At 38.5% G+C, this 21,283-nt stretch overlaps 1 protein-coding gene across 8 annotated transcripts in view; it reads left to right on the forward strand.

The window, feature by feature from the left end:
- dlgap4b (discs, large (Drosophila) homolog-associated protein 4b) overlaps positions 1 to 21,283 on the forward strand; it is a 138,341-nt gene that overhangs the window by 82,537 nt on the left and 34,521 nt on the right. For 7 of the 8 annotated variants that reach the window (XM_086087077.1, XM_086087083.1, XM_086087076.1 and 4 more), the window contains one exon: positions 10,075 to 10,123. The gene's annotated coding sequence lies outside the window, so the exon portion shown is untranslated. Of the gene's footprint in view, positions 1 to 10,074; positions 10,124 to 14,702; positions 14,844 to 21,283 lie in introns of those variants that run through there. The other variant, XM_086087080.1, reaches the window with a different exon arrangement.

Here is a 21,283-nt window from a genome sequence, read left to right on the forward strand (position 1 = left end):
AATGTTCAAAAAAAGGATAACAAATCCCGAAAATGTATCTAAAATATTCGCCAAACTGCCAAAAATGTCAGAAATTTGATTTAAGAAAAGACAGTAAAGAGAAATGTTCGGGAAAAAAATAAAGAGAGGCAGAAAACTTCCGTAATATGTCCATAAAATTGCCAAAAATGTCCAAAATTTAATAGAAAGGCAGAAAAGTCTAAAATGTATGAAAAACAAAGTATGAAAAAAAAACTGAAGACGAAAGGTAGAAGAAAAGGAATGTGTACGTACTGGATGCGACTGTCATATTTTTGTGTTCTGGTGCAGCTCTAATTAGCTCTTAAACTTACACCAACACACTGTTTCCTCCATCACAATGTTTAAACATTTTGCGACTCCAGACGGATTTTGTTATTTATTTGGCCTAAAATGGCTCTTTTGACAGGAAAGCTTGCTGACCACTGGTTTAAGGGATGGTGACAGTCCATGATTTAAGAGTTTAAAGACAATGGATGTAGGGATAATAGATTTAGAATTTTAGAAAGAGCTTATTATCACAAAATTGTCCCCAGTAATAAAAACGGGGTTTATTTGGTAGGTTTCAACTTCCATTTCTGTGTCTTTGATAGGACCCAAAGCCAAAACTCAAATTGTATATTGAAGATTCAGTGACTGGTGCATTTGTGTCCCATCTGTTTACGCCCAAGCTGCTTGCTAGCTAGCCATGGACTGATTAGTTACCATATGCTTGTCACTAGTGCCGCAACAGTCATAACCGTTGACCCTACATTTTGTTAGACTTTGCCTTTTACATACTGTAGAACACAGCAAAATGGAGTTTTGCCACACGATATGATGTGAAAAAGCAGTGTAGTGACATATTTGTCTGAAATTTGCTTGTTAACAGGCCACTTCCTGGTTCATGAAGGCTGACAAACAAACATTGCTATTATGATTCACACACAGGCCCACCTACACACACGCATCAAATTATTGCAGGCTAGCTACAATTAATCCAGTTGCTGCAGTTGTCGCCAAACGACTGAGTCATGAGACGTGATCCTATCGTGTTGAGAGTTTTTGGAATGAGCGTGCGATTCCTTCCAAAAACGTTGTCACGCTGACTCAATTGGGAAATTCACACTTGAGTGGTCTCCCATCTGCTCGTTGAACACCACAAACTTGCTTGAAAGGAAACATTATCGTCTTCATCTTGATGAGCTTCTAAGCTTTTTTTAGTCAGCCTTTTTCTATTCAGTTTGCCAAAGCCTTGAAGGAGCTTTTATGTATGCAATTTAGCAATATGACCTGGACATTGTGACCTTATGGTTTCGAAGTAATTGGATTCCATAATTAAATACTGACTAAGAGGGATTTTTTTTCACCTTTTTTTGTTTTTTTGCTGACTACTACATTTTAGATTTTGTCTCCATTTTGTGTTATGTACTAATTTGTTCAATAGTCATGCTGAGTGGTTAAAATGTTAGTTACCTAATGGAAAACATATAATTACCACTCAGTCTGATGCAGTACAGCAACACAGTAGAAGAGTGGTTAGCACTTTAGGAGCTCAGAGGGATTCCGAAAATGTACATGTTAACTTACTGTTGTGAATGTGAGTGTACATTGTTGTTTGCCTTCATTAATTCCTACATGTGCACCAAGGTTATTTATAATGGTTTCAGAATTTTTATTTTAGTTAGTTTTTTATTTATTTTGAGTTTTGTTGTTTAAATTTTTTTTGTTTCCAGAAATGGGTTAGTTAGTTTTTGTTGTTGTTTTTTTACTTCTTCATTTTAGTTTAGTTTTTATCACTTTTATTTGTGTATTTCTTGTGTGCACAAAAAAAAAAAAAAAAAAAAAACATCACATTAAGTATTGGGTAGTTAAAAACTCAAATAAATGTTTTATTTTTCAAAAAAAAAATTATACGGGTACTGTATAACATTCCACAGATTTTGAAGTACAGTACAAATACTGCAGTAGCTACATAATTAGGGTTGTCACGATGTAAAAAAAAAATCAACTCGATATCAATATCCAATACACGATATTAGGGATTGGCGAGTACCGATAGCAGGTATCGATATTGGGCCGATACCAGGACACATTTCACGGTGTCGGTACTCGCGACGGAAATAGATACTGGTATCGGCCCCGCTATTGTGGCCGTTTTTCGGTCAGGAACTAAAGGCTGAAATGGTTATTTTTTATATTTATTGGTAAGGCCGCACATAAGTCTTCAGCTGTACTTAACCATTTAATTGGCTCTGAAGTGCGGACATAACTTCATATCGTCATTGATTACTGCACTGCTATGAGATAAATGACGAACGTAGAACGTGAAAGCGTAAACGGAAATACAGAGCAATCCTTCCAAATTAAAAGCATAATTTTCAAAACAAGATATGATTAAACATCACACACTAAACAGCTTGAGGAATTCTTAACATGGTAGATATGACTAAATTACTTAAAGTACTATTGTATTGAATTGAATTCTTTGCACTTCACTGTTTGAAGGAAATTTGTGATAATTGGGAATATACAGTGCTGCTCAAAAGTTTGTGAACGCTGCAGGCATGGTCAGATTTTTTTTTATAAAATATTAAAATAACCTTATTAAATGTTTAGTCATACCCCAATCTACAATGCTGACATTGAAAATATTGGACTTGAACAAAAATAATGATAATATTTGTCATTCATTCTTGAACAAAAGCTGTTGATTTAAGAAAAACTCTGATTTCATGAGTGCAAAAGTATGTGAACCTCTCACTTAATCAGACATTGCACCTCCTTTTGCAACGAGAACTTCATCCAAACACTTTCTTTAGTGACTTATCAGTCTTTCACATCTATGTTAGGGGATTTTTGCCACTCTTCCTTGCAAAACGCAGCCAGTTGAGAGAGGTTGGATGGGCGTCAAGCATAAACTGCCCACTTCAGGTCCCACCACAGTATTTTTGAAAGAATTTAAGTCAGGATTTTGACTGGCACATCCAGAACATGAATCTTGTTGTTCTTCAGACATTTCTTGGTTGTATTGCTGGAATGCTTTGGAATATTGTCCTGTTACATGATCCATCGTCTACCAGGCTGACTTCACAAAGGATGGCTTCAGGTTATGTTCCAGGATTTCACAATGTTCCTCTGAATTCATGATTCCCTGGACTATGTGGAGTTGTCCAGGTCCTGAGGATGAAAAGCCAGCCCAGAATTTAACATTCTCACCCCCATGCTTCACTCTAAGGTGAAGGTTCTTTTGCTGGTATGCAGTGTTGACTTTTCACCAAACATGACTTGTTTTAGTTGTGACCAAACAGTTCAATTTTGAATTCATCTCTCCACAGAAGGGACTTCCAAAAAGCTTCAGATTTGTCCAGGTACTCTCTGGCAAAGTTGAGATGGGCAGCTTTGTTCTTTTTTGTGAGCAGAGGCTTCTACCTAGCAAGCCTTCCATGAAAGCTTTGTCGATTGACTTTTCTTCTGATTGTTGAAGCATAAACATGTGTCCCAGATGCAGTAAAAGAGGTCTGCAAATCCCTTGGTGTGATGTTCGTTAATTCATTTGTCTTGTGGTTCTTGCTGATATTTTAGAAGATCATCCACTTCTAGGCTGGATTGTAGTAATTTTCAGTGTTCTCTAGTTGCAGATGATCTGCTTCACAGTGGAATGATGAAGCAATTTTTTTTTTTAGATGACTTTATAGCTTTCCCCAGACAGATGTGCTGTCACTACCCACTTCCTGAGGTCCCCTGAGAATTATCTTCCTCTCAGCATCACTGACCTGTATGGGTTCACCTGGGTAAAACTATAGTACCGTGGTTTTTCTCTGTTTCAGTCAGTGATGCACAATTTCTTTACTAAACCTCTCCTTTCATTGGTCCATTTCAGTGGTTAGTTTAGCTACCAATTTGTCTTACCTGATCCTACTTGACTGCTTGTTTTAAGCAATGCAGCTCAAGGTTCACTTACTTTTGTACCTACATGAATTGACCAAAAACTATTTTTTAATTAAATCTTGACTACACAATTGATTAAAAAAATAAAATTAAATTTTTTTAAAAAAGAACAATACATTGAATTGATAAACCTACACCTGTTATTTCATATAAAATGTATTGGTTCAGATTGAACAACAAAATCAGGTTTAAACAATTGGAAAGTCCAAATTGCTCAAGAGGTTCACAAACTTTTGAGCAGACCATGTGTATGTATATATATATATAGGTCTTTTTTTTATTATCTGTCATTGTTTTGGGGGGAAATTTTTGTATGATAAGTACTAATTGGTATTGAACATCCCTTCACGATAACATTTTCGATAAAATAAAAACAAGACCATTACTTTTTAACTTACATGCAAAATAAATAAACCAAATGAAATAATACCTCATAAAAAAGTGTCAACCTGTTTTATAACTTACAAATTGCATTTTTTTTTTTTAAATATGAAATTAACAATAGCAAACAGACTGCAAAGAACAAAAAATGCCACAGTGACAACATTTTTGGTTGTATACGTCGTCAACCAATTGGTGTGTTTAGATGATCTCATTTATTTATTTATTTTTATTTTAATGTTTTTTTTTTAAATGTTTTTTTTTTTTTTTTTTAAGAGAGCTTAGTATTGTTCATTCGGTAATCTTACCGATTCGACATGTCATCATCATTGCTCTCTCTCTTTTTTTTCCTTTTTTTTCTTTTTTTTTGTATGTGCGTGAGAATGTGCGTGAGTATGTGCATGTGCGGGTGTGTGTGCATGTGTGCGTGCGTGTGAGTGTGTACTCATTAATTCACCTAAAACTTATTAAAAATCCCATACCGTTCACCTAAACCGAATACTTCAGAATTCAGCTAGAGTCGTGAGGTTGTCAGGAGACCCGAGGAAGGATCAAAGAAAAGAAAGGAAAGTGAAATGTGATGATCTCATTTATGTTGCACTTACAATTGGAAGCTATCCGATACATATCAGATTTGCTTTTATTCCGATGAAGATATCATGCCATTCCATGCTTCTTTTTTAATTTTTTTAATTTATGATGTCACAACACATCAAATTTTCATCAAATCAGATGCAAATTTTGGGTCAGATCCGGCTTGACACTAACCAGGCACTAATGGATCAAATATTGGGGGATGAGTGGATGCAGTATTGAATATCGTTGAGATAGGTCTTTAAAAAAAAAAACTAAGATATGATATCATTGACTTTGACTTCCTTGCAATGGGGTTTGAAAAAAAACTCAGTCATTCCTCATTCTGGCCCGTGAAAGGAACTTTTGGCCCAATCAGCAGATCCTTCCAGTCTGATGCTTCAGTCTCATTTCTAATTTATCACACTGTGGCCCAAGCAACCTGTGAAGTGCAGCCTGACGATAGTCCCTTCAAATCAGCTGTGAGCAATGAAGCAAGGGGTTGCTTCTTCAAACCAACTCCAGCTTCAGTCCCTGAAGTGTCTTTCATATTTCTTCAAATGTACTATACGAGTAAGTTTAGCAATGCTACAGTTACAGTTCTACAGGCAAGGAATCCTAATACTCCTACTGAAAGTACAAAAAAAGAGAGACATTTTTCAAACTCGACTTGTACTACTAGAAATGTGAAATATATTGTGTTTGGCTATTGTTTTTGTTGTCGTTCTGTATGTAGATTGTAAAGCTGCTTCGAGGGTGACCTTTAGCACTGTTAACACAGCTAAGAGGTGTAGATACTGTATGGGTTTGTTTCTTGACATTCTGTTTTTAAAGGTCATAGCACTCTCAAAAATCAAAGTGAAACACAGAGAGGGCAAATATGTTTACACAATGTCTACAATTGGCAGTGGTGTGGCCAAGAGAGGCCGCTCCCATGGAGCTAAATAATAGACCGACGCCGTTAATCAGACAGGTTTGTCAATTTTTCTTGATCTAAAAGGTGATTCCGTCACAGAAATGTGTCTTGTGCGCTTATGAAGTTGTCCAAACCTGTCAGTTTTACTTTTGGTTTAAACACAGCAAGCAACTTTTATGTGAAACAAAAGTAAAACCCTTAAGGTACAGTAGAAAGTGTACTTACACCCAATTACTAACTTATAAATAGTAAATTAAAGTGGTATTGACAGGAATTAAATTGAATTTTACAAGGTAGTATTTTTGTTCTCTTAAACTATCGAATCTTTTAGAGCTCACCAACACCCATTTACAGTGACGTGCAGTGAGCTCTAAGCCTGGGTAGGCAGGCAGTCCTAAATTGAGACACACACACCAATTACAAATTTGTGTGTTGGCAGGCGAGTGTACAATGTATTTTCATTTCCAAAAAGGAGACACTCAGCCTGACTAATATACTTAAATGATATTCAGTTTACTCCAAGATGTCATACATTCAAACAATTTTAACGTATGCCTCCTCTGTATGTTTAGAAAGAAAACAAAAAAAACCATTACTATTTTGAAGACAAAAATGATTATGGCACAATGTTGTAAGCGCATTTTTAGCTCCGCAAACGAGTTATTGGTTGAGGGAAGTTCGTACCCATCGCCTCCCGTGCGGCAGCTCAACACTTTGCCACTCAGCTAAAGGTCTGGGCCACCGTCACAGCCCAGGACAATATTCGAACACTAAATGCCCAATTCACACTGACTGCGGAACAGATGCGGTGCGTTTTCTGTATGCAATGGTAGTTATTACAAGAAACGGCCAGCAAGTGGCAGCAGAATATAACGGAACAACCAGGGCCATGTTGAAAAAAATGCTCATTACTCACATTTCTTAATAGATTTGTGTCAAAATCCTGGAAACGAGCCGGTAGCGAAGGGGGTTGCTTCAGTGAAAATGGTTGCGAATGAATGAGTTAATTAACATGCAATAACATGTACTTATAAAAACATGTAATTATTGTTAGGTTGAGAAAATTTCTTATGTATATAAGCGATACAAAACTGATAGTCATTTGTATAAGTCAGTATCTAAGAAGTAGCTCTCTGTTTTGAAAATGTTGATCAATATAGATTATATTCACTACTGGATTCAGATCTGATGGACTTTGTGTGGAGGATCTTTATTCAAAAATTGGTTTCTGTGCGCCATTAGCATTTCATGTGTCTGTTGTTTATATACTGTGCACATATATTAAATATAGTGTTATTGTCATAAGGTTGAGTCAAGTGTAACTGATTCACACTGGTTGCATAAAATGTTAATTCACGTGCAAGAAGAAGCAGCAATATTTGAATATTAACATCAAGGTTATATCTTCCTGCATTCCTGCATGTCCCATTGGAGTGATAAATGATGGAAAATAAGAGTGCTTTTATGAAGTTTCATCTTTTTACTGCTAGATTTTGAAGGTTATTGTAACCCACCTATCAGATTAAGTGAGATAACAATAAAATAGATCTTTAAATTAAGATTTGACCAATTTGGACTAGCATCAGAAGATTCTTATGGAGCCATGTGTTTGAGCAACAATAATGACACAACACAGATTAACAGTTGTGTAGCAACGCATGTATTGTTACAACATGGAAAAAAAAACAATTTGTATGGAAAATAATAAATTGAAAGAAAATTGTGCGCACCAAAGAAATAGCTCAGTCCTTTTAATTAAACTGAAATTGTTGGGGCCCTTTCTATAAAGTTAATTTGTCCTGTGTGACTGTTTGTCACGTCCAAGGGTAAATCCAAAAGATGATGAAATGTTTGTCCTACCACGACCAACCGTCCAGCAGGGAGTATGAAGTTGTGGTTTTTTTGTGAGTGTGTCTTTCTCCTCAAGGGTTCTTGGGTTAGCTCGCCATTCAGATGTGATCCAGAATCGTGGACTGGTCCTTAGATTCGTCCGTACCAAAAAACCTGACCTAAAGACAGGGTCGCATTTGTATCTATTAATCTATATTCAATACAAAATTACTAAAGGCATCAAAGATCAATACCATGTACTACATATTGTCTAAAACCTTGTAATTCAGTAGTACCAATTCTCAGTTCCGTTTTGTTGTACAACAGTTCAATATCAATCTTCAATTATAAAGAGTAGATACATTTAACTCTCAACCAATAAAATACTCCTAGAATAAGTAATTAACAGTAGTATTTGATCATATATCATGGTAGGTAACCATAAACATTCACATATTGTTCCTTTACGAATTGGTATAAATTGTCCAAAACATCACATACAGCTTATTCAAATTAAATTGACAAAATGTAAATAACATCACATTTCCATATTAAGTCAGCTCAATAAGAGATTTCAAAACACTAGTGTACTTAATTACTCTTCTTACATTATCTGCATCAATTCACAGTTGGAAATACAAATATTCACTCAACATCAATTGCATTGTAAAACAAACCAAAAACATTCCCCTTTCGTTTGGCAACTTAAAATGTAATTTACTCTACTTCACAGCTTCTTTTATACAGTTAACTTGTTTTAACAGGCTATTAGCAATGGCAAATGGGGTGTCTCTAAGTAGCAAAACATGTTGCTCACCGTTGCAATATGCGTTGAAGGCTGGGTGCCGTCGAACGCTCTCACCACGTACAAGAAAAGAAAAATGGGGGGAAAGAAAAAAAAGTTATCCACTATGCAGTATTAGCTCCGGTCCAACCAGGACTAGCTACTACTCAAAGAAGTACTCACTGAGTAACAGTAAGCGGGTCTCAAATCTACTCAAATAGCTTTTTAAACTTTCTGCTTGTGTCGCTGCTTTACCTCCTCGTAACTACGTCACGTCACTCGCAAAGTAAAAGAGGAAGTACTAGAGCAGAAGCGCGCTTAAACCAACCTCTCTAGGGGAGTTAGAAAAAATTAATTCGGCAATATATCGCGATATTACAGCGCGCAATTCTTGAATCGATTCGATATGCGCCCGAATTGATTTTTAAACATAATTTTTTTTATGAGAATATTCAACAAAACGTCTTAGGGTTAGGATTCACACATTAAGCATGGAAGAATGTTATATTAATGGAACATTAAGCCTTAATGTTTTATTTCAGTGTTGTTCAGACATGAAAGAGACTGCAACCTGTTTGTTAAATGCAGTGGCTCAGTTATAAGCCTGAATTTTCAGATAAATAAATACATTTTCATACAAATCTTACAGTGTACATGTACAAGTTTACTGATTAGCATTTTCAAAATTTGAGTAAAAAAAAAAAATGCAATAATCAATTAAAAGATTCGTATCGGGATTAATCGGTATTGAATCGAATCGTGACCTAGGAATCGTGATCCGAATCAAATCGCCAGGTACTAGGCAATTCACAACCCTAATAGGCTGAATGTGACCTATGCTGCTTCTGATTGGCTGAGGGCACGGGGGGGCCTTCAAGTGCACTTTTGAAAATTAGCTTTTACAATACAAATACAATACAATAACATACAATAATCATCTTCCTCTTTTCAGTAGGTTTTAAACAAATGTTATTGCTTTATTATTCGATTTTCTCAGTGTCCAAAAGTAGATTTTACTTCTTAACTTAAATTTTTACCTGGGTTACATTATCATCAAACTATGGGTATTTTCTCCTGAGTAGATAAAAAAAATCTATAAGGGGATAAATTTGGCTTTTGCTTGGGATACAATGTACACACATACTGTATATGTACTGTGTGAAGAAACAGATCAATACTCAAATGCATTTTTCTATGTGCACACAGATACGAATAATGCATAAGCGCAATCTTTTGCCAGAGAGCTAACATATCTTTCTGCATAGTGGTGTTATCATACAGGACACGTGGTGGGAGTGTTTACTGAGGTGCGGGGGTGATGGGAGTCCACATTCAACATTGTCATAGCGTCTCAAACGCTGCAGGTATTATAAAAGCCAGCGGAATATAGATGAGTGGGAGCCTGCCGCGATTGAAATGCGCTATTGAGACGAGAGGAGAGAAGTAGGTCAAAGAAGTGTAAAAGTAGACCTTGCCCGAACCTGAACATGACTTGGCCTCAAGCACTTGAGCCCACGATCTGATTATTTGAACACACTTGGTAATATGCGTAAAAATGCTTTTTCTTCAGATGAGTGTATGTAGCGGCACGTGGAGCGTGACAATGTGATATAGGTTGATAACGTACTGTTTTCTTTTTCAGAAATCCCCCTCACGTTCGCATCAAGGCTTCACAGAAATGAGCTGCCAATGTAAGTCTTTCATGTGACCTTTACCGCTCTTGTTGTTGTGTGTGTTTTTTTTTTTAATGAAGCTCAAACATGAGGGAACAATGCAGGAACATGTTCACCTTCAACCGGATGCAATATTTCAGCAGCTAATTGCTATTCCCTGCAAACGCACTGACAGGACTTCAAAGAGGACTCGCTGGAGGAAGAGAAAGTCAAATTCACATTTCAAATACAACCTTGCTTTCAGTTTCCTGTTTTAGAAATATTTGATCCCTAGCACAAGGAGGGCTTGAGGCGATGTCAATATAGACCAAGATGTGAGACTTTCCAGTAAGTTTTGCAGAGGCTTTTTTCTTGACTTTAAAATGTTATGATTGGACGCCTGTAAACCTTAAAGTTGAGGCTGAAAGGTTGTATAAGGCATGATGAAATATCAAACTATTGATTGACATTACTTTCAGAAGACCATCTGCTGGGAGCAATATATATATATATATATATATATATATATATATATATATATATTGGAATCAAAACCAGGATAAATAACTCCAACTTCTAGGTGTAAAGAGAGAGTAAAACCATTACAACTTCCAAAGAAAAAAGGCAAATAATGTTGAAGAACTATGATCCTTTTGGGTGAAATAAATCGGGTAGCTAATCCGCTTAATCCACAAAAGTCGAATACAATTTAAGCAAACTGGACTAAAATAGGAGAAGAGGCTTATATTTAATTTAATGGCTTTCATTTTCACTCAGCTAGATTTCTCTCTCCTATTCTGCCTAAGTCTGAATGTTTTAGAAGTCTCCAATCTGTAACATGGGCTAGTCTATTTTTCTATTTCAACCTGCTAAACAGCTGTAAATAGTGACTAAATTTCCTGTCAATTTACCTCGAAATTTGCTGAGGCCATCACGGATGTGCGATCCGAGAATGGTTGTCGTAAAAAGGCTCTAAAGTCGCCAAAATGCCTTTTTTTAATAGCATACATCCGAAGGTCCACCCATATATGACATCAAAAAATCACCCCATAGAAGGTATCGGAAGATTAATCCAAAAATGGTATTACCTTCTTTAAAGGTTGCTCCCTTCATGGGAGTACGTAAGTACAACGTCACTTGTTTGTCACTACTGCAGCTGCAAGCAAAACATATTGTACTGTGTATGATGTTCTTGTTCAAGTACAAAATGCTAACCCAGTGGATCACATCTCCTCAACATTTCACAATGTTGCCTCATCATCAACACATACTCAGTCATTTAAACAAAGTAATACAATATATGAAACCCATGCATTATTATGAGTGCTTACATGTCATAACATCTGGCTTGCATGTAAAATGACAGGTCCTAATTCATGTCAAACTGACGTTTAAGTAAAATCATGCTTCAATCATCCTAGTCTCTAGATTCATCGCGAATAAGTACCATATAGGTATGACTACCATTATTTATTGTTTTTATTATTTATTATATCATTATGTATTCATTAAAAATCAAGCTACTTCATTAGAAGAGCCCTGTGCCCCCACCCTTTGCCTTTCTCTCTGTTCATTGCGCGCTTGCGCAATGAACGTGTGCTGTATTCTGCTTGCGCGTACGAATACATCGGGGTCAGCCAAAAAGCAATCACTCATTCCAGGAGGCCAGCCGCGGCTCCCAATACCAAACAGCCCATTTTGTACGAGAACTGAGAAGTATCCCAATGCAAAAGTTGCTGTTTTATGAACCTAGCAAGCACTCAATAATTGCTGACTAATGAATAGGGCTATAAGGCTACATCAGGAGTGGCGAAATATTGCCAAATATGGCCAAATACGGCCATCGGTCTCAGCGCTTCAAACTACAGGTGTTAACCATAAACTGAGCTTCAACCCACATTCAACATTCCATCACTTCCCATGACATGATGTTGGCACACCCTTAATCATCACAACATTGTTACATCAATTTTTTGATACTTTGTTTCATCAGTCCAAACGACCTGCTCATGTCATGTCATACATGTTACACGACGCTAGTTGTCATTTTCATGTTAATAGGAGTTGTTGGTATCTGCTGAAAGTAACTAATAAAGTAACTTGTAATCAAACTTAGTTACTTTTAAAATCAAATAATTTGTAAAGTAACTAAGTTACTTTTTCAGGGTAACTGTGGCAACACAATATTATAGTATTGATGCCACATTTATGTAAACCTGTAATATTTCTGCACTGTTTTGTGTTGTCTCAATTTTTCTTTGTCTTATTTTTCTTGCCCTGAGCTGTCACGGCCACCAGAATATGTAAATATGAGATGAGGACAAGTTGTACATACGCAGCCATATATAAATGCAACTCTCCTGAGAAGGCTTCTACACCATGTTGCTTGTTTTAAAGCTGAATCAATGGCACTATTTGGCTTATACTTTAGGGATTATGTTTCATAAAATATTTTCAATATACTGTAGATAAATTAATCCTTTAATGTCAAGCCACGGTCATTCTTTCATGATCATCCTTCCTGAGTCACACACGAGATTCTGTCCTTGTCGTGTCTTTGGGGGGGAGCATTTGCATTAAAATACACTTATTGACAGTCTCACGTGAACGCACACGTTCACTCAAGCCCCTCTCATGTGCATGTGCATATGGATGTGCAGTTTACTGTCGAAACGGTGGTCCTGCCGGCTGTGTAGCTGTGTTTAGGTGATAACAAAATGCTCCAATCACAGAGCTCCTCCGCATCCCTCTAGTGAGGCCCCTGGGGAGAGCCTCCCGTGATAGTGGATGAGAGGGTGGAAGTGGAATTACACTCACAATAGGCCCTGCTGGAGGTGCGAGAAATGGATCCGGAGGTTCCATTTGACACTGGCTTTTGTCTCCATGCTGTGTAATTAATCTGATGATCAATGAATCACACGTTGACTGTGGAAAGTTTAGACTTCGTAATTTAGGTGTGACAGGCAACATTTGCCGGGGGATGATCAGATCAGCGGAAGCCACAAAGTACAAGCAGCTCTATGATCAAAGTGGCGCTCCCTCTGCATGAAGCTGCAGTGATGTTATATCTGAACAGAAAAGATTGAAGCTAACTTCTGCATATCAGAAGGTTAAAACTTTGCTTTGCTTGTCCAATTGGTGTTTTATATGTACAGCAGAACCTTAATGAGGAAATATTATAGAAATGTGACTTTGCAATTGCTTGTGTACAAATATTTGAGTCTCTGGAGTGTCAGGTTACCCATAAAGTGTGAAATTACACAACCAAGTATTTTGGAGGTTTTTTTTATGGTTATTTCCAAAAATGCGTATCTAAAACAGGCTACAAATGTAGCAATTCTAAACAACTTATTAGAAAAATGTGACCCCTATGTGTCAAACTGCCATAGTATAGCGCCAACTACTGCTGAGGAGGACTTACTTGATTTCAGACTTTTTTTTGCCTGAAGTATCAGTGGCTGGTATCGACAGCCTCCACAAGTAACTGATACCTTAAAATAAGGATCGTAATGCGATACCTGGTGCTCGCCCACCCCTTGGCCTAACCCACTTGAACAAGACGCTTAGATACTGGCAAGTGTGTGATGTCACAAGATCATGACAAAGCCAAAAGTTAAGCAGAGGTGCAATATTGTTGGATGCAGAGATTAGCAATCGCTAAAAGTGATGTACAACATTAGTTTCTGATAACCGGTCACATTCTTCAATATGAACTGGTTCAACACAGGACAGGGAAGGAACTGATTAAATCACCTGAGGCTTGGACTTCATAAAAGACCACATAACAAAATGCAAATTCAAGCACTTTAAAACTAAACACAAGTTCTAAAAAAATAAAAAGTCTCTCCAAAAAAATGAAACACTTAATCTCCTCCAGAGATTGGATGCTGCCTCCTCGAATCTATTTATTTTTAGATGAGTGAGTCATGCTAGCTTTGCCAAATGTCATACCTGGGTGAGCTTACTTATTAACTTACACAGCCTACTCACTCAAAAATAGAGGATGTAAAAAAATGCTAAGATGTAACCTTCTCTGACTCAGACAGTCCATTGCATTTCTTTGATTGACTGAAAGATGTATGATCATTTTAAAGGGAAGTAAACTGGACTTCAAGTAATATTTTATAGGAATGAAGCATTTTTACAATAGATAAATAATCTTCTGAACCGTTTTTGGGCAGCCATGGCAAAGTGGTTAAGATCGTCACCTGGCACTGTGGCGACCATGATCCAAGACCATCCCTGGACACATGGAGGCAGTAATACCCTGAACTGATCCCTGCGTGCTTAAGACGCTTGAGTGTGTGTTTGCTGTAATGGGTCATCTCTTTTTGGGATATTTGGGTGTTGAAATATGGTTCGGTAGCACAGTGGTTAGCACATCTGCCTCAACGTTCTGATATTTGAATCTTCCAAGTACTTCCAAGGCTTCCTCCCACAATCCAAGAATATAGAGAACATGACAGGTTAACTGAAGACTCCATAGAGATCCGGACGTCACGTGACTATTTCTCTGAACACGCCCCCTATGGCAGGAAAGTAGCGGTGACAGTTAATGGGCTACAATGACGAGGAGGGATAAAACTTGCGTTTATCCATCAACTTTCCGCTCAAGAGCATTGACAGTCACTTTGATGAAAAGGACATGATATCCATGCACGAGGTGGACAGGTTGGCTTGCCGATGAAGTGTCAGCAGTGCTTCTTTTTTTTTCAACTCGGCGACGCTGCTACATGGAATTACCCCTTCTGGTACACCGGTGAGTGCTTTCAAATCTGATCATACAAAGGCTTTACAAGTTTGTACAATTCGGATTTATTTCCCTTTTATGTGTGGTCAAAAGACCATTGAAGTTAGCAGTTTCACACAAGTCTTGCAGTATTATTTAGGTACTGTAACAATCAGCAGTGAGGCACCGCGCCACATGGTGGCGCCTCCTTGTTTTTGTTGTGCCTATGAAGCACTTTCGTTTTAGCCATAAATGAATGTATTTGATGCCGTGGACGTGGACGCGTATCGTGACGCGTGGTAGCACCGAGAAGCCGACTGATTTGTTTCCTATTAATAACGTAAGCCTGTGGACTTCCACTTCCTATGTTGCACTCCAGTTTTTGCTATCCAGCTGAGCCATCCATGGCTGATCAGCGCGTTACAGTATGTTAGCAACTAGCAGCTGCTAATTGGGCCGCGGCCGCCGTCATTTATGCTGTGCAAAGACTTCTTTATGGTGTTGGTCAGTTATTAAATTCAACTTTTTAATATCTATTAAACCTTAGCAGCACAAACGAACGAAACGGATTATGTCTTTTACATTTTGCATGTGGTAACAGTTAACATCTGCTGATTAATGAATAGCCCGATCACGTCTTTTGCCTTCATTTAACTATACAATCGAGCTACATCTACACGACTAACTGATTCAGTAATTGACTCGCCTGATATGAAGTGATCTCTACACAAGCAATGAGGAGGATCCCAAATCCTCCGTCTTGTTTTTCACCCTTTTTATGGCTGCTGTGATCTATTGGCTATGCATTGATTCCTCTTTTGGTAGCCTGGAGAATGCTCAATCCTTCTTTTGCCTCTTCCTGTTGTGGCAGCTGGTACACAACAGCTGTCAATCATTAGCCTGGTTTACATGGAGCAATGTCTTCCGATTAGAATGAATCCGAACGGCGAAACTGAATGAAAATGCTCCATATAAACACCTCAATCAGAATGAAATGGCTGAATCTGAATGGAATTTCATTCGGAATCACAGGTGTGGTAAATTCCTTTCGGTAATTCGAACGAGCGTCATGTATACACTTAAATCGGAATGGCGAGGCCGCGTGCCGCATGCTCTGTCTTGACGTAAATGTGCCGTAAATGGCGGCATCTCCCCAGAGCTTGTCTGCGAGGGTAGAACTTGTTTTTAAGTACTTTATCAAGATGTTGCTTCAATGAAACACTATCACAACTTCAGTGCTAAATGACGAATTAACTCCATCTTGTTAAATCACGTGATCGATGTCCGTGCGTCCCGCGGCTGCTGCGGGGCTGATCCGATTAAAGGAGGGGAGCATACAGTATAAACGGCAAATCGGAATGGATCACACATGTAAACAAGTGACCAGAGATCTTCATTCGGAATGATTTCAATCGGAATGACTAAAAAGTCTCCATATAAACCCAGCTATTGTTAAAGTGTGCCGTTTACTCAAAGTTTTCTATGCTGCCAAAATGGCTGTGCTAACGCCCATTTACGGATGAGTGACGTCAACGTCCGGATCTCTATGGGTGTGATTGTGAATGGTTGAACTCGGTCTATGTGTGGCCTGTGATTGCTGGCGACCACAATTCGAATTATCTTTATTGGTATGTAAAAAAGAACACACACACACACACAAGGAACCTGTCTCTGGTCCAATGGATAAAATTGGGTGCAGATCTGTTATTATTTTTATTTTATTTTATTTTATTTTTCTTGCTGCACTCTGCTGTGAACTTTTCGAGTCCCCAACGGTTTTAATAATAAAAAATAAATAAATAATATTTTTATATATTATATATTTTTTTTTTACGTTATTCATTATTCATTATTTTGGTGCTACTACTTGCACCCTTGTAATTCTCCCGTCTGCTTCTGATCCTGATACAGGGTGATGAATTATCCTAGTCTTTTGTTGCCTTAAAAACACAGGGTTTTTTTTTATTATTATTATTTATTTATTTTTACTACTCATGCTTGTTAGCTGACACATTTATATTATGCTAACAATTAATAAAGCCACAATAAAAGCAACCTCCATACCTTTACAGTAAATTGCTGATGGATGTACCTTGTGTTAAGCGTCAGTATGACTTTGGGGGTTAAGCCATTTGAGCTGAAAGTTTATAGATCACAGCTCCTAAATGTCATATTAAATGTATCTGTGTGCCATCTTGGCCTGTCCTGCCGGCTTTATGGCTGTTGTTATGGCAACAGCTCACACCCGGTGCATCTGACAGGTTGGCAGCTTGACAGACGGCCATTACAGTATTATTGTGACGTCAGGTCATGTGGGGATTGAAAGGCATGAATATGGAATTTGACCCACTTGGTGTCCTCTATTTCCTGCCACATGGTCACCCATCATGCAGCGGGAAATCTCTTTGTGTCACTGCTTCCTCTGTCGGGGTGAAGCCTATAAGATCTTTTGGGCTGAACTGTGGCTTTGGCACGTCATTTCAAGGGCATTTTGAAGTGGATTAGATTTCTGGATTATGCTGGTGGGCTGAGTTGAAACCTGGGTGCTCATAATAAACTGCGGATGACTGCTCATACATTTGCAAAGCAAGACAACTTGAGCCTGGGCTTTGGAAATAAGACCCAAACGCTGCTTAGATGTTTGAAATATTTAAGCGCTCTTGATAAAAACCAGAGGACCCGCACTGTGTTGCATGCTCTGAAGGTCAAACTGAGGTGGACAAACAAGATACATTAGATCCCTTTTAAAATGCATTAATGTTTTCAATATTGGTTACATATAACCTGAAAGAGAGTGGATTTACTCAAGGTAATGCTGCGTTTAAAAATCAAAGTGCAACACCGGTTGGTTAAGTGCCCTCAGAATCACGGCTCTTAGAGCTTTTTCACTTGCGTGCGGTGTGACTGTGTGTGAGAGAAGTGTCTTCAGTGGTGCATTCAAGCATTGTAATATACGTGCATTCACTAAAATATGCTTGCGGCTGTGTGTGCATACTGATGTCTGTTTGAATTAAATCCTCTGATTTACACTAGATATAAAACGTAACGACAATTCAATACTTACAGGGCTCTATTTTCGTTGCCCGACCTCAAAACAGGCACATCTTAATTTTCATGCCTTGGCAAGTCTAGTCTAGCGTGTGAATTTGGTAGACGCGCTACGACTCCTTTTTTCCTGCGCAATTGACAATGCTGGTGACAAAAAGTGGACTACATTTTAGACTCGGTAAAACCAGGTCTAACTAATAGCGTAGGTGGTGCATGGCGATTTTGGTGGATTTGACCAAGGCGGAGGCAGGCAGGTTCGGCGCTCTGGGCACTTGTATGGTGGATTTCATCCATAAATAGCGTGGGACAATCCCGCTGAATCATAGTGTAAATCAATTCAGTGAATGGGTTATTATCCTTATTCTCCTAAATATAGTTTTAATAGCACCTCACTGACCTTGCAGCACAATTATCAGTGGGGGGGGGGCTGTTGGGGGTTGTACTTGGGCATACTGCACTCTGAGACTCTGACCGTCCTGATTTTAATGCAAATGAGGGATGCCGCTAAAATTGACCAGGAAAGCGCTTTGCTACATCCTAAAAAGGAGCACAACAGCACAAATGTATGGAGTTTAATTCGGGTCAAAAGTTTTGTACTTGAAAAAATGTGGTCTGAACTATGCGGGGCGTGGAATCCTGAGTGACAGCTGCACAATAGTGCTTTGGAACTGCCCCCCAGTTACAGTGCCTTCAGGAAATGTAGGAAATAAAAGAAATCTAAGTCAATACTTATATACAGTATATGCACCATATTCATGTGACTGTTAGAATAAGAATTGATTAATCTGAGATGTAAAAATATAAATTCTGCCCAAATAATTGTGTATGGTCGTCCGCCTTGTGTAAGGGTTACAGCGTTAGCCTCATAAGTGTAACGTAACAACTTTGACACCTGTCATGTTTTTGTTTTTTTAATAATCAAAATATTACTACAATTTCTTGACAACAGCCTGCACATTTTGAGGGTTATGGTTAGGGTTAGGCTGATAAGATTAACACAACATTTTTCCGTTTCAAGTTTTATTTTTTCAAGTACAAACAGTTTGACCCAAATTGAACTCCATACAAAAGCCACATTACTAAAATACAAAAGAAAGAAAACTCTGCCCATGTGTACAGTTAGACTACGCTTTGCGCTAGACTTGCACTGAAAACAAAAATAGGCCCCATAGTATTGTTTCATTATTAACAAAAGACCTCAAGAAAGACAACAGTCATATTTTACTGGCTGAACTACACAGTAAATGTACCTTCACACTGTTTTTGGACTTCTGAATGGTTCTCAGTACGTTATGATCATCTGGGCTGAAAAACATGCAGATGTTTCCACTGCATCTGACAAAAAAAGCACTTAAAATGCTCACTTGCAACAGCGCAAGTGGTTTTCAGGGGCATGGAAGCAGAACTCGGCTGCCGGCAGAGGCAGTGACACTGCCACCAGTCTTTCAATGACTTCCTTTCCACCTGGCGGTCTTAAGAGATGCACTAAAATGAGTGTGGCTTATCTCTCACAACAGAGGGGAGGGTGATAAATTTATAGCTATGAAAATAGGCCAGAGCGCCGCACTGATGGAACAGATCAGGTGTAATTAGGACAAGGTTAGACTCGTTCACGCTCACATAATTTATTTAATGTGTCACATATGGCTCAAGTTCGGGTGTGGGTTTGTGTGTAGATCTGGCGGACACCCTTAAAGTGGCAGTGAGTTTCTTCCTTCCTTTCTTTCAAAGGTTTATGCAGGCACCTGATATTTTCTTGCATCATCAGAGGTCGTCTCAGCTGAAACTCTGTTTACCTTGACATGTTTTTAACGACATGAACTCTCCTGACTCCGTAACCCACTTCCTTGTTTCTCCAACTCATCTCTCATCTTCCTCTGCTTCTATTCAAGCCGCCTCATTCCCTCTGGATTGCTTTCATTTTCACTGGCGTCAACCTCGCGCCGCCACTTCACGCCGTCGCTTCCTCCTCAGCACTAAGTTTGAGACCACATAATTGTGAGCCCACACGCAGACGCGCTAGAGTTGCCCCATGTGTTCTAAGCCAGTACAGCAGATGGACTCAGTTCTGACTGATTGAGCTGTGCACCAATGCTCAGCTGAGAGAATGATGTCCTTCACACAGGTTCGCCCACTTACTTGCTGCTGTATAAATGAAGTGTAAAAAAATAAAATAAAATCAGCATTACGCATATACCGGAAAACACCGGAGATTGCTGGGGTAAACTCTGTGATGATGATGCTTACAGCATCCACTGTATGTCCTCTCCTACATCGCTGTGAGATCTAATATGAGATATGTATCAAAAAATTCTGCCTTGACAAAGAAAATAATGTTCAGTTTCGATTTTGACATTGTCAGAGAAGAATAAAACCCTGCCCACATGAAATATCGCTGTTCACAATTCCCCTTTTTGAGCTGAGAAGCTACGTCAAAGCGCTGGCTAGCATTTAGTTTTAGCTTTTTTTGCGCTGATTCTTGCTCTGCCCCATTGTCGTATGGAATGCTGTCCTCGCGCCAAAGCTTCGAGAATTCACCAGCTAGACAGTGAGTTAACAACGTTCCAATTAACCAGACTTTGTTTTCCTTTTGGGCTGTTTATTTGAACAATGGCCTCTGACCATTACCCTCTTTAAGTCGTCGTAAAACTAGAAAATAAAATGACAAACAATGTGGTATTAGCTAACTATTCACCACACACTCTTATGCTAGTAGCTAGTTACATTGCATATTCAACAATCTCTAATCTATTCTAATTAACTAAAATGGATAGACGGTGTTGTTATTTTGACATCACATGTGCTTACGAACAATTCCTGTCTAAAGCAACAACAAAATAGGATCCAACAATGACCGAGTCGGCGTTGCGTGCTGCCACATGAACAAAACAATGAACAAAGCGACCACATGAGGCGCTCTGAGGCTGCACAAATTCAAACGGTGAACTTCTGAAGTGCAAAATATATGGTGTTCCACAGGGTTCAATTTTGGGGCACTTGCTGCTTTCATTGTGTTTGCTGCCCTTGGGTAGTTGATGTGATGAAATCATGCACATTGTTTGAGTCAAAAAGTAAATCAATACAAAGCAAAATAATTGTATATAGGCCTAATCATTCATCCATCCATTATTTTATTTATTTTTCCCCCCCTTAACATGCAGTGTCTGCGTCCCCTGACCTCAATCCCTTTCAATGAACTAAAATGCATGTTTCTGGAATGTGGGAGAAAGCCGTAGTACCCAGAGAACACAAAAAAGGGTCGGCGTGAGATTTGCACCCCGAATCTCAGAACTGTGAGGCAGACATACTAATCAGCATTCCACCATGCTTGCCTTGTCTGATTTTCATCCATCCACCCATCCATTTTCTGAACTGCTTATCCTTGTCAATCCAAATTTGGATGTATTACCTTTGTAAAGGCA

Source organism: Leptonotus elevatus, chromosome 10 (genome assembly GCF_054856555.1).
Source record: "Leptonotus elevatus isolate MCC_2025b chromosome 10, RoL_Lele_1.0, whole genome shotgun sequence".
Classification (NCBI taxonomy): Eukaryota; Metazoa; Chordata; class Actinopteri; order Syngnathiformes; family Syngnathidae; genus Leptonotus; species Leptonotus elevatus.